This window comes from Psammomys obesus, unplaced genomic scaffold (assembly GCF_907164565.1).
Source record: "Psammomys obesus unplaced genomic scaffold, mPsaObe1.curated_primary_1811, whole genome shotgun sequence".
NCBI classification, from domain to species: domain Eukaryota; kingdom Metazoa; phylum Chordata; class Mammalia; order Rodentia; family Muridae; genus Psammomys; species Psammomys obesus.
This window is the reverse complement of record NW_026587032.1, coordinates 3,116,336-3,128,894: the sequence shown is the minus strand read 5'-3', so window position 1 is coordinate 3,128,894 and position 12,559 is coordinate 3,116,336.

Genomic DNA, 12,559 nt, shown 5'->3' with positions numbered 1-12,559 from the left:
TTAGAACTGTGACGGGCTGGGGCTGTAGCTCAGCGGTACAGCACTTGTACAGTATATACAAGGCCTGGGGTTCAGTCTCCAGGACTGCAGGAAAAACAACAGAGGAAACAGAGTGAGGACTGATAATTCTGTGAGAAGTCTGCGGAGGTGTGGGCTGGGATGGCCCAGTGGGGACTCTGTGCCTGCCTCTGTCAGGCGGCCCAAGGATACCTGGAGATTCCCATACTGCTTTTCAATTTGAAAATTCATTCTAGGGATAAGGATGTGGCTCTGTTTGCCAAACGCTTGCTTAGTATAACCGAAGCGGTTCCCAGCACTGGGGGTGCTGGGGTGGGGGAGTATTAGAGGCTTGAAGATCAGAAGTTCAAGATCAACCTCAGCTTTATAGGAGCCTATGATGTGTGAGACCCTGTCTCAAAAAATGATAATGGAATAATTGATTAAAACATTGCTTATAAGCTATAATACACAGTGTGCTGTAGTTTTATTGTCTTTCATTTTTTAAAACGTGTGTGTGTGTGTGTGTGTGTGTGTGTGTGCGCGCGTGCGTGCATGTGGGTATGTACATGTGAGTGTACGTGCCTGTGGATGAGAGGTGTCAGATCTCCTGGAACTAAGCGTTACATGTGATTATAACCTGACTGAATTGGGTGCTGGGACCTGAAGTCTGGGCCTCTGGAAAAGGGAACAGGGTTCTCAACTGCTGAGCCATTTCTCTAGCCCCCGGTTTTTCTATCTTAAATATAAGTGGGACCTAAGGAAATACTCAGTGGACCTGGGCATGGCTGTGCACATTTCTTAATCCCAGCACCCAAGAGGCAGAGGCAGGAGGATCTCTGTGAGTTTGAGGCCAGCCTGGTCTATACAGTGAGTTTCAGGACAGCCAGGGCTGTGTAGAGAGACGTCCATCTCAAACAAAACGATAATTAACTCAGTGCTTAAGTCGTGTAATGCTCTTGCAGGTTGCAGAACTCCAGTTCCCCAAACCCAGGTCACAGTGACTGACTCCCAGGATGTGACACCCTTTTCTCCTCTCTCCAGGCACCTGTACTCACATGCATGAGTGCACACGTACACACGGATACAGAGAGAAGTTAAGTATAACATAACTCTACACCTAACACTGTTTTTAAGAATATGAATTGAAGTTTAAAAACATTATAGCTTAGATTAGTCTCAAACGCACTATATACCAAGGCCGACCTAAAACTCCTGAGCGTCCTGCCCTCACCTCCCCACCCTGGGGATTGAGATTACAGGCATGCACCCCTGTGCCCGCTTTAAGAGAAAAATCAGCTCTTGCTGGTGATTCGGGAGTACTCTGGAGGCACTTATCAAACTTCTGGCCACACACGGCTTTTATGTAGCTTTTTTTTTTTTTTTTTTTAACTTTTATCTTTTTATTTTTGCAACAAAAAAAGTGGAAAGAGCTCATGTTTTAGCTGGGGTTCCCAGGGAAAAAGACTCCGAGACAGAGCATTGCTTGTGGGAGGTTTAAATTAGATCTCAGGAAGTGAAGGAGATAAGACACACGCCTTCAGAATCTATCTGGGCACCCTGAGGCAAGAGGATGGGAACTCTGTGTCCTGGCACCAAGGCCTGGCCTACCAGGAGAGAGGCAGAGCCTCAGGGGGGCAGTTCCTTTAAACAGGTAAATCTGAGGAAAAAGCCTCAAGCCAACACCCCCTGCAGCTGAGGAGGAAAGCTCCTGAAGGCTTCTGGCCAGAGGACACGAATGCATCCTTACCATCATTGCCTCAGATTGCCAGAGGCGGCTGAGTGTTTCTCTTCAGGGCACTGAGTCTGTTGGCCAAGAAGCTGCGTACAAGCTGGAGAGCCAAGCGAATTAACGCACCTTGCAGTCATTCATCTACCTAATATTTTTCTATTTTGAATTACAAGGAAAAATATCCATCAAAGGGTGAACAGGAGACTGGACGCTAGTCATGGTTATGTCACTGAAAATGGTGTGTCTGAGGAAATCATGGATGTGTTCTCCTGGGACATGAGTCCTACCCCCAAGCATTAAAAAAAAGAAAAATAAGGGGGCTAGAGAGATGGCTCGGTGGTTAAGAGCACTGTTTGCTCTCCCTAAAGGACCCAGGTTCAAATTCCAGCACCCACATGGCAGCTCACAACTGTCTGTAACTCCAGTTCCAGGTGATTTGACACCCTCACATCAATGCACATAAAATAAAATTAAATAAATTAGTTTTTTAAAAAAAATCTGGATTAGATGCTATGCTAGTTAGAATTGTATATATTCATCTTTTGGGGGGGGGTGAAATGGTTACACTGTGCATGTGAAGGCCAGAGGGCACCTTTCAGGAGTTGGTTCTCTCTTTCCATCACGTGGGTCCCAAGCATTAAACTCAGGCAGGCTGACATATTTAGCAGCAAGCACTCTTACCCACTGAGCCCTAGTTGGAATTACTTTAATAGGAGTCTGCTGCAGCTAGCTCTTTTTTAAAAAGTGAGGAGAAGCCAGGCACACCTGAAATCCCAGCACTCAGGGAGGCAGAGGCAGGCGGATCTCTGTGGGTTCAAGGCCAGCCTGGTGTACAAAGGGAGTTCAGGACAGCCAAGGCTACAGAGAGAAACTCTGTCTCGAAAAACAAAAACAAAAAAGGTGAGGATGCAGCTCACTTGATAGATGTCTACCTAGCATGCGTGAAGCCCCAAGTTCTATCTCTAGCATTGCATAAACCGTGAGACCAGAAGTTTAAAAGTTCAAAGCTAGGCTGGGATTACGTGAAACCCTGTTGCAAGAAATAGATTAATTTAAAACAGTTTGAAACCACAGTGGGTAAAATTTAACAATCGGCAGCAGAAATTTGACAATGATTAGAGAAGTTAGAGAAAAATCTGTTAGAAAAATGCACTCAGCCCCACTTACTTCTTAGCTCAGTGACACTAACTATGCTGATCATAACCTACCAGGCAGGGCTTGCTCAGCCTCTCCAGAGGGGAAATGGTGAGGATTTTGTTTCTCTTGTGTGTTTGGTTAGTTGTTTGTTTGTTGTTGTTTTTTGTTTGTTTTGTTTTGTTTTGTTTTTTTCAAACAAAGTTTCTCTGTGTAGCACTGGCTGTCCTGGAACTTGCTCTGAAGACCAGGCTGGCCTGAAACTCAGCTGCCTCTGTCTCCTGAGTGCTGGGAAAAAAGGTGTGCGCTGACACTGCCCAGCTACTTCCATTTTTATTTGGTTCTTTTGGTTTGGTTTGGTTTGGTTTGGTTTGGTTTGGTTTGGTTTGGTTTGGTTTTTGTTGTTGTTGTTTCAAGACAGGGTTTCTCTGTGACACCCTTGGCTGTCCTGGAAATCATTCTGTAGAGCAGGCTGGCCTCGAACTCAGAGATCGGCCCACTGCTGCCTCCCAAGTGGTGGGATTAAAGGAGTGTACTTCTCCCCGCAACCCTCACCCCCACCCCCACCCCCACCCCCAGACAAAATGGTGAGAGTTAAGCCGATGGGGAAGATGTGTTTTTCCTGGTTCCTCGTTGACTTATGGCTTTGCCTGATTGTTGATATTCACTTAAGAGCATAGACTCATCGACGAAGAACAGGTAACCCTGTAGTTTATGGTGTTTTCAGTCCTTGATGCACATTTTTAAGAATCTCAAGTTCCTGTTTTCTTCACTGTACTCCCGAGGTATCAAACTGCCTTTAAAACAACCGAAGAAAGGGACTAATCCAACTAGCGCCCCTGCTGGAGGATGAGAGCATGATGGCTACTAGAGGTGTCTGAGCTATGTCCCCCTAACAGAAGAGCACAATGAAAAAAACAAAACAAACAAACAAACAAACAAAAAACAGCCATTTCACTGGGTGATTTGAGGCTGAAGCTGTTCTTTGCAGAGGGGAGATGTGTGCTGAGCTCCTAAAGAAGGGAGCTAAGCATACAGCACCCAGAGTTTCAAGATCAACCCTGGAGTAAGAAGGAGTTCACTCCCTAAAGCAAAGGTAAGCAGGGGCTGGGGCCGTAGCTGAGTTGGTAGAATTATTCCTAATGTGCACAAGGCCCCGAGTTTGATTCCCAGCGCTTCATGTATGAGGCATGGTATTACACACCTGTATCCCCAGGAATAAGAAATGGGAGCAGGAGGATCAGAAGGTCACTGTCATTCTCAGCTACATAGGGAGCTCAAGACTGGCCTGGACTGTGGGAGAGGGGTAGACAGTCAGCGATTCCCACCCATTCCTGGGGTAACATCTGTTGCTCAGGTCTGCAGTGCTTGTAAGCTCCGAGTTCCTGGACAGTCACTGCTTTCCTATACGTAGGCTCCTTTGAAGGCTGCCACTTTGGAACCCCCAAGCAGTGTTCTGAAGGAACAACCCAGCCCTGAGAAGCAGCCAGGTGGCCTCAGCTACCCACTCACTGTCCTAGGAAACAGCCTGGCAGTGTACCCTAAGCAGCTTGAGCAGCTGAGGTCCTAGGAAGCACATGAGTGGCCTCCTCACCCACCCACGGTTCCAGGAAACTGCTGAGTGGGCCTTCTCTAACTGCCTTGGCTCATGAAGGCCTCTGGGAAACAGGCAGGCAGCGTTACGACTCTGCCTTCAGTCCCAAGAAGCTGCTGAACAGCCTGTTCTCAGCTCAGCCTGATTAAGAAGTCTGAGAAACACCAACCACGCACCCCGAGCTCCAGGAAGCATCTGAACTACCTTCCCCTAGCAGCTCAGGGCCCAGGGCTTTGGAAAAGCCACCCTTGTAGGCCACAGACACTAAACATCAGTCTGTCACTAAGAAGCAAGCTATGCCACACTCACCGTGGTCTACCAGAACAGCCCCACCCTCCCGTGCCCACAGGAACTGACAGGCACCCCAGTACCTCCATCCAGATGTACCACACCCACAGCTCTTGGTGAGCTATCTCACACTGAACAGCGGCAGCCCAGCTGGCTGAGAAGCACCACAGCACACACCTTCAACACGCACAGCATAGCTCCTGTAGATTAAAGCAGAGCTACACCGTTGGCTAAAGCATCTACCGGGAGCTAGCCTCGGCACAGCCTGTCCAGCCAAGGCACACATCACCGGAAGAAAGCCTTTTACTCTCTGTAAAAGGCACCTGGCAAAGATGGCAGACGCGGCAGATTCACCAGACACGCAAGCATCCGTGTAATCCCAGCACATAGAAGGTAGAAGCAGGAGGATCAGGAGTTCAAGACCGTCCTCAGCTTACATAGTGAATCCGAGACCACCCTGGGGCTACATGGGACCCGTCTCAAAACAAGCAATAACACAAATGATTGCATATTGGTTGTATCTTACCACCTACTTTTTTGGGTGTTTGTTACATGCTACTTAAAACATGCTTAAACCTAGACGTCATAAAATTATAGAAGTCAAGTTGTTGGATGACTTTTGAGAACAGGCAAATAATGGTTTAAAAAAAAATAACTTGTGGGGATCTGGAAAGACAGCTCATTGGTTAAGAGCACTCTCCCAGAGGACCCAGGTTTGATTCCCACCACCCACATGGCCACTCAAATTGTCTGTAACTTTAGTTCTCAGGTGTCTAAAATGCCTCTTGTCCTCCATAAGCATCAGGCATGCAAGCAGCGAAGCAGTGTACAGACCCATGCAGGCAAACCACCCATACACAAAAAAGTTTTAAAAATCGAAAAAAAAAAAAAAAAAAAACAAGGAACTATCAGAATCCTAATGATAACCTACACAATCCTGAGTCACTCCGTGACAAGGTGAATTCTGAAAAATCCAACAGTTTCATCAGAACAAGAACCGTGAAGCATGTTCTTACACAGCTCTAGGGGTCATGTTGTTCAGCCCCACATGGCTTAATGTGAGCAAGAGACGTGGAAAACAAGAGATCTATGATGCTAGGGCTGCTGTGTTGTACAGTAAACACTTTTATTTAGTTAATTTTTTTGTTTGTTTATTGTTTTTTTGAGACAGGGTTTCTCTGTGTAACCTTGGCTGTCCTGGACTCACTTTGTAACCCAGGCTGGCCTCAAACTCACAGAGATCTGCCTGCCTCTGCCTCCCTGAGTGCTGGGATTATAGGAATGCACCACCGAGCCTGACTTTTTTGTTGTTTTGTTTTTTTCAGTACCAAGGACAAAAGCGGGCTTACTATGTGGTAAACACTCATTGTGTTTGGGTTCATTGTTTTTTTCGTCAGCTACACCTGGCTACCACAAGGGCCCCAGGCTGAGCAATCTGTGTGTGTGTGTGTGTGTGTGTGTGTGTGTGTGTGTGTGTGTGTGTTTTCAAGACACGGCTTCTTTTTGTGGCTCTGGTTGTCCTGGCACTCACTCTGTAGTCCGGGCTGGCCTCTAACTCAGAGATCTACCTGCCTCTGCCTCTGCCTCTGCCTCCTGAGTGCTGGGATTAACAGAGTATGCTACCATCACCCAGCTCAACTTTCTCGCAGGGAAAAATGAACATAGCATATTCTCTGAGTGAAATAATTACCCAACCTTATGACAAGCTTAATCCTTCTGACCCATTTTACTCTCATCCACTCCTTTTATTCCTTTTGTTGCTCAGACTTCAAAGCCTTTCCAAGGCTCAAAGGCACTGGATTTAGCTATCAAGTTTTACTCTAAAAATTCTGACTCCAGGCAGCATTTGCCACATTTTTTTTTTCAGGAGACCCAGTGAGGCCCCACCATCTCCTCCCCCCTTTCATCCTCCTCTGAATTCTGCAGACCCTTCTAAGACCACCTTACATACCAATCTAAGCCATTCAGATTTTGTTAGAATCTCTCTTGCCTTGTAGAGACGAGAGCTCACCACGAGGGCCCATCCTTAGGTTCCCGAATCTTTTGCACCACTGTCATATCTCCAGCAGGGAACATCTCAGTTCGGAGGAAATAGGGCTGGCAGATGGCCCGGCAGGTAAAGGCACTTGGCTCCAAGCCTGATAACCCAAGTTTTGTTCCTAGAATCCGAATGGTGGAAGAGAGAACCAGCTCCCTCAAGTTGTCCTCTGATTTCCATGCATGCGTGTGCACACACACATGATAAAGGAATAAAAAATAAAAATAAGACCAACTCTAAGGAACTATTTATGTGATAACACGGTTGCATGAAGAAATGCCTTGTTCTGTGATGTGGCGTTATACAAAGTGTCCTGCGCTGTCGGGCAGCGGTGGCACACGCCTTTAACCCCAGCACTCAGGAGGCAGAGACAGGTGGAGCTCTATGAGTTCGAGGCCAGCCTGGTCTACAGAGCTAATTTCAGGACAGCCAGGGCTACACAGAGAAACCCTGTCTTGAAAAACCAAAGACAAAAAAAAAAAAAGTGTGCTGTCGCTAGGCAGGAGGGATTTCCAGCTCAATCATCTTGGCAGATCACTGTTGCATGTGTAGTTCCTGTGAGACGTCACTAGGCTGTTCTGAAGGGTAAGCAGTTTTATGAAAATTCATTGAGCTTGTGTAGCTGTGATTTGTGTGAATTTTTGTGTATATTTCTGAGACAAGGTCTCACGTGTCCCAGCCTGTCTTCAACTTACCAGGTAGCTGCAGAAGGCCTTGAACGTCTGATCTCCCTGCCATCCTCTCCCAAGTACTGGGATTATAGTCACGAGTCACGATGGGCATCGAAACCAGGTGCTTCTGTATGCTAGGAAACCGCTGTACCCACTGAGTCATGTTTCCAGCGACCCAAAAAGCCTGTGTAAAAACCTAGCGCCAGGGAGCTTGCAGAGCAGAGAAGGGCGCCTGCTCTCAAACCTGATAACCTGAGTTGGATCCATGGGACCCACACTGTAAAAATCAGAGAACTGACTCCTACAAGCTTTCCTCCGATATCCGTGTACATACCGTGCACATGTCCACACACAGACATGCAATCATTAATTCCTACATTAAGAAAGCCTAAGTTACGTTAGGTTATCAGATCTTAGGATTTTGGCATGATACATATCATACATATACATCTTTTCCATAATAGATATTAGGAAAAAAATAAAACATTTGTGTTACCGACAATGGTACACAATTCTATTGTATTTCAAGACATAAAACTTTTCACTGTGGGGCTGGGAATGTAGCTCAGAGGTAGAGTGCCTGCCTGGTAGGTACAAGGCCCCGAGTTCCATCTCCAGTCCTGCAGGAATCACCTTCATCACCGCCACGACCATTACCGCCACCGTCACTATCATCACCATCACCACCACCGTTACCACCATCACTTAATACAGTCCGGCATAGGTTGCTCCCTGGTGGCAGGTTGGACAAAGGCCTGTCTTTATTGTGTATTCTGAACAGACCTCAATGTCCTTTTCGGATGAACTAACAAAAAAGTCTGACTTTTTTTTTCCCGGGAACCGCACTGTATTACTCCCCCCCGCCCCCCCATCCCCAACGGTGAGCAAGGGAACCAAAGCACACAGCTTGGTGAGATGGGTCTCACCGCTGCGCTCAGGACCTGGGCTGCTGTAAGTGTCACGGAGACAAGGCACCGTGGCTTCTAGGCACACAGTGCCGAGGGACTCGTGCTGCCACAGGAATGGTGATGTGCGTAGGATCATTTACTTCATTTAATTTATGTCAGTTTAGCTGAATAATGGTCGCGGCAGGCGTTTCTTCGAAGTATTGAAGTTCTCTAAATGGAAATTGTGAGTTCACAATGCCCTAGTCGTATGTGCCTGGGTCTCATCACGCTGCTCAAGAGTAACCCTGCTTCAGAAGTCTCTTTGACTTTGTCTCAAAAAATGTTTCTGAGCAAGCAGCACATAGCATGTATTTCCAAGCGTGAGGACATTCAGCTGGTGTGACTCAGGCACTGTGATGTATGGGGGTGGGAGGAGGTGAGATAGAAGGACAGCAGAAATGCATTATTTAAGCTCTCAGAGTGAACCGGGACGTAACTATTACTGGAATTCTGCTCAGAATGAGGCATCTGCCACATGGCGTTATGAGAGCTGTGAGGAACGAGGTCACTTGTCCAGCCTCCTCCTGCCATTATTTCCTGCGTCGACTGGACTACCATCTCCATGTGCACACTGGCTTGTGGGCCACAAGGTAGAAAGGTCTCCGGAGACTCTCACTGGAGACTCCGCACGCTCTTCTCGTCCACCCTGCCTCCTAGCCAAATCCACACTGAGCACCTGCCCATACCCAAAGTCCAGCTGTGGACGCTGTGCAAAGTACCAAACGAAGATGAGACTCAGGTCCACCTCAGAGTTCACTACATAAGCAGATAATTAGCGGGGTGAGGGAAAAGCCCAAGATCCCCACTCACCTGGTCCAAAGGACCGTGCTTCCATTCACAGTTTAGTTACAGGACAGGGGGCAATGCTTCCCACGGAGCAGAAAAGCTCTTCTCCCCCTCAAGCTATTTCTTACTTTTATTTTTATTATACAGGTACAAGTGTTTTGTCTGCGTGTGTTTCTGTGTGCTGCAAGAACGTAGTACCCACAGTGGCTGGAGAAGGTGTTGGGTCCCCTGGAGCTGGAGTTACAGGTGGTTGTGAGCCACCTGATGTGTGCGCCAGGAACCGAACCCAGATCTTCTGGAAGAAGTAGATGTGCTCTTAACCCCTGAGCCATGTGACCAGCCCCTCTCTAATGCATCTTTAAATAGGTACACATGTCCTGGCTACAGGCTATGTGCTGTAAAGCTATTGCACAGAGCCAAATGACGAAACCAGCCCAAATGAATGCTGCATAAAAGCAACCCTAGCAGGAGAGGATATTTACACAGATGCTACGATGTGAAACAGTAGCTTTTATTTGCTAGAATAGATACACCCAGCTGAAAGGCAGGGATGAGGTCTGGAGGAGATGGCTCAGTGAGAGCCGTTCCTGTGAAGGCCTGAGCACTGGAGGGAAGAGCTAGGAGCTTGCAACCTTAGTGTCATGGAGCAGAGGTGGGGATCCCACAGACCCACTGGCCAGCCAGCGTAGCCCAAATGGGGACCTTCAGCTCATAAAGAGACCATGTCCTAGCAGGGCAGTGGTGGCACACGTCTTTAATCCCAGCATGCAACTAGGAGGCAGAAGCAGGAGGATCTCTGAGTTCAGACAGGCCTCTATAGTGAGAGAGACCCTGTCTCAAAGTAAAATCAAACAAAAGGAGTGAGGCAGCAGTGATAGAAGACACTCAGGATCTTCCTCTTCCCCTGGCTTCCATGCTACACACACACACACACACACACACACACACACACAGAGAGAGAGAGATTCATACACCACGTAAAGAAACTAAGTGAAGAGCTTTTGCTGTGTGTGGTTAACAGAAAGACACTCTCACTCCCCAAACCACCCTACATCTCGAACTCAGCTCACACAGAGGCTGTCTTAGTTCATCAGAGAAAGTGTGTCAGGTGGGGTGTGGCGCACACCCGTCATCCCAGCACACAGGAGTCTGAGGCAGGAGGATCCCCAGCCCAAGGCCTGCCTGGGCTGCATAGTAGGACTCTTTTCTCCAAACAATAGCAACCAGGGTGTTAGATTCTTTCCTACTACAATCTCTCTGTGGTGAGATGACAATGTCAGTGACTTGAGTGGACTCACGTAAAGACACACTGGGCTTTGCCATTTTTATGAAGCAGATGGTTCTTGGCCACCCAGAAGTCTAGGTAATAAAGGCAGGCTGCCAGGCTGCCTCGCAGTTTCTGGAAGGCACCTAACCTCCCTTCTGCATCAGTGAAAGGAGAAAGGTGCTCCTCCCAAATTTAATTAATACACTAAACTTCTGGGGCTGGAGAGATGGCTCAGTGGTTAAGAACACATACAGCTCTTGAGGAACCAAGTTTGGTTCCCAGTACCACGCTGGGTAGCTCACAACTGCCTCAAACTCCAGCTACCAGAGAAACAATGCCCTCTTCTGGCCTCTGGAGGCATTTCTACTCCTGTGTACACAGTGCCCCATAACTATTTTAAAGAGAGATTTATTAATCTTTAATATGTGTGTATGAGTGTGTGTGTGTATCTGTGTATGTGAGTGTGTCTGTGTGTGTGCCTGATGCCTGTGGACGGCAGAAGAGTACCGACTGATTGGCTGCCCCACTAAAGGATGTATCATTTTTTTACCTGACTTGCCACACACCCGTCTTTGCTTCTGACTGTTCCTTGCTGCCCACGTCTCCAACTGCCCAGGTTAGAGTCCCTGGCACTCTGCCCTGAAAGCCATAACGAACGCTGGTTGGTTTCTGAGCTAATGTAATGAAATCATCAGCGCCCCATCCACTTTCTTAAAATAGGTTCTTTTCTCTCCTCCTTCCCAGCACTGTTTCTTAGCTAATTTAACTGGCTCATCCACGCCTCATCCATTTACTTAAAATAGAAGACTGTTTTCTACCCTCTCTTTCGGCTTCCTTTCCAGGTCTAAATGGAACTCAATTGACTGGGAGACATAATTGTTTCTTTCCCTCCTCTCTTTCTACCTGACGTTCCGATGTCATCTGGACCACAGTGAACTTGAGAAAGCCCCCCCCCCCCCCCATCTCCGGCTACCATTAAGTAAACCTGGGACGATGGTCCTGGGCCACTGTTGGGATTGCTGAAGCAAGCTACATTTGCTTTCTGATGATCGATATTATAAATCAGATCGAACGTGTGATTTCAGGGCTGGGGGATGGCTCAGCTGGTGAAGTGCCTGCTGCATAAGTATGAGGATCTGAATGTCAACTCCCAGCATCCAAGAAAATGCTAGGGCCTGGGGCATGGCTGCTTATGTCTGTAGCCCCAGAGCTAAGAGAAGGGGACACATATGAGTAGGTACCAGGGGCCAGTCGCCAGCCAATCTAGACAAGATGGCACACTTGCCTGGAATGCGTGGAGCCCTTGCTTCAGTTCCCAGCAGTGCATAATGAACTGGTTTGTGTCCGTAAGCCCAGCCATGGGAGGTAGGGGCAGGGGCATCAGAAGTTTTAGGTTGTCTTCAGCTATGGAGTGAATGTGAGGCCAACCTGAGTTTTGCCCACGCCATTCCACCAAGCCGTTCCTGTCAGGGCTACAGCCTGACTTCCCTGTAGACCACGTCAGTGGTCAACTCCCAGTGCTCATCTCTCCCAATGTCCTTGGTCACTCGTCCTCCACGTCCATTCTGCCCTTCACTCAGAGTATAGGGTGCCTCCTTGGTGTGCAGGTATGTATGCTTACATGTATGTATGTGGATATATACACACACACAAACGCCACAGCCATTTCCCTCTGAGAATATCAAAAGGAAATTTTAAGGACCCTGCAGTGGCGGCTACATTCAGAGTGGAGTGGAGACCGTAAGAATGCTGGGTCTCTGTGCTCAGTGACTGAGCCACAGGTAAGACATCTCCTAGGACAAGTCTCTCTGTCCGTGATAGGAATGCAACCCAAGGAAGCCTTCCTAAAGGACAAGTGGACTCCACAGCTCCTGGGAGAAACCCAACATGATCTCAGTGGCAGAAAATTGCAAGGCAAATCAATTTAGGAATGAGATTTCTGGAAGAGTCTGAGGTGCCGTGGAATGCCTTGGAACCAACCTCCCCAACCTTCACAGCCTCTGAGGCCACTTCTGGCCATCATGGACCTGTGTAAGGAGAACAAGCGGCAGATGCCAAAGGCGCTGCCACCTCATACTGTGGTGGCACCCTGGCCGCAAGCCACC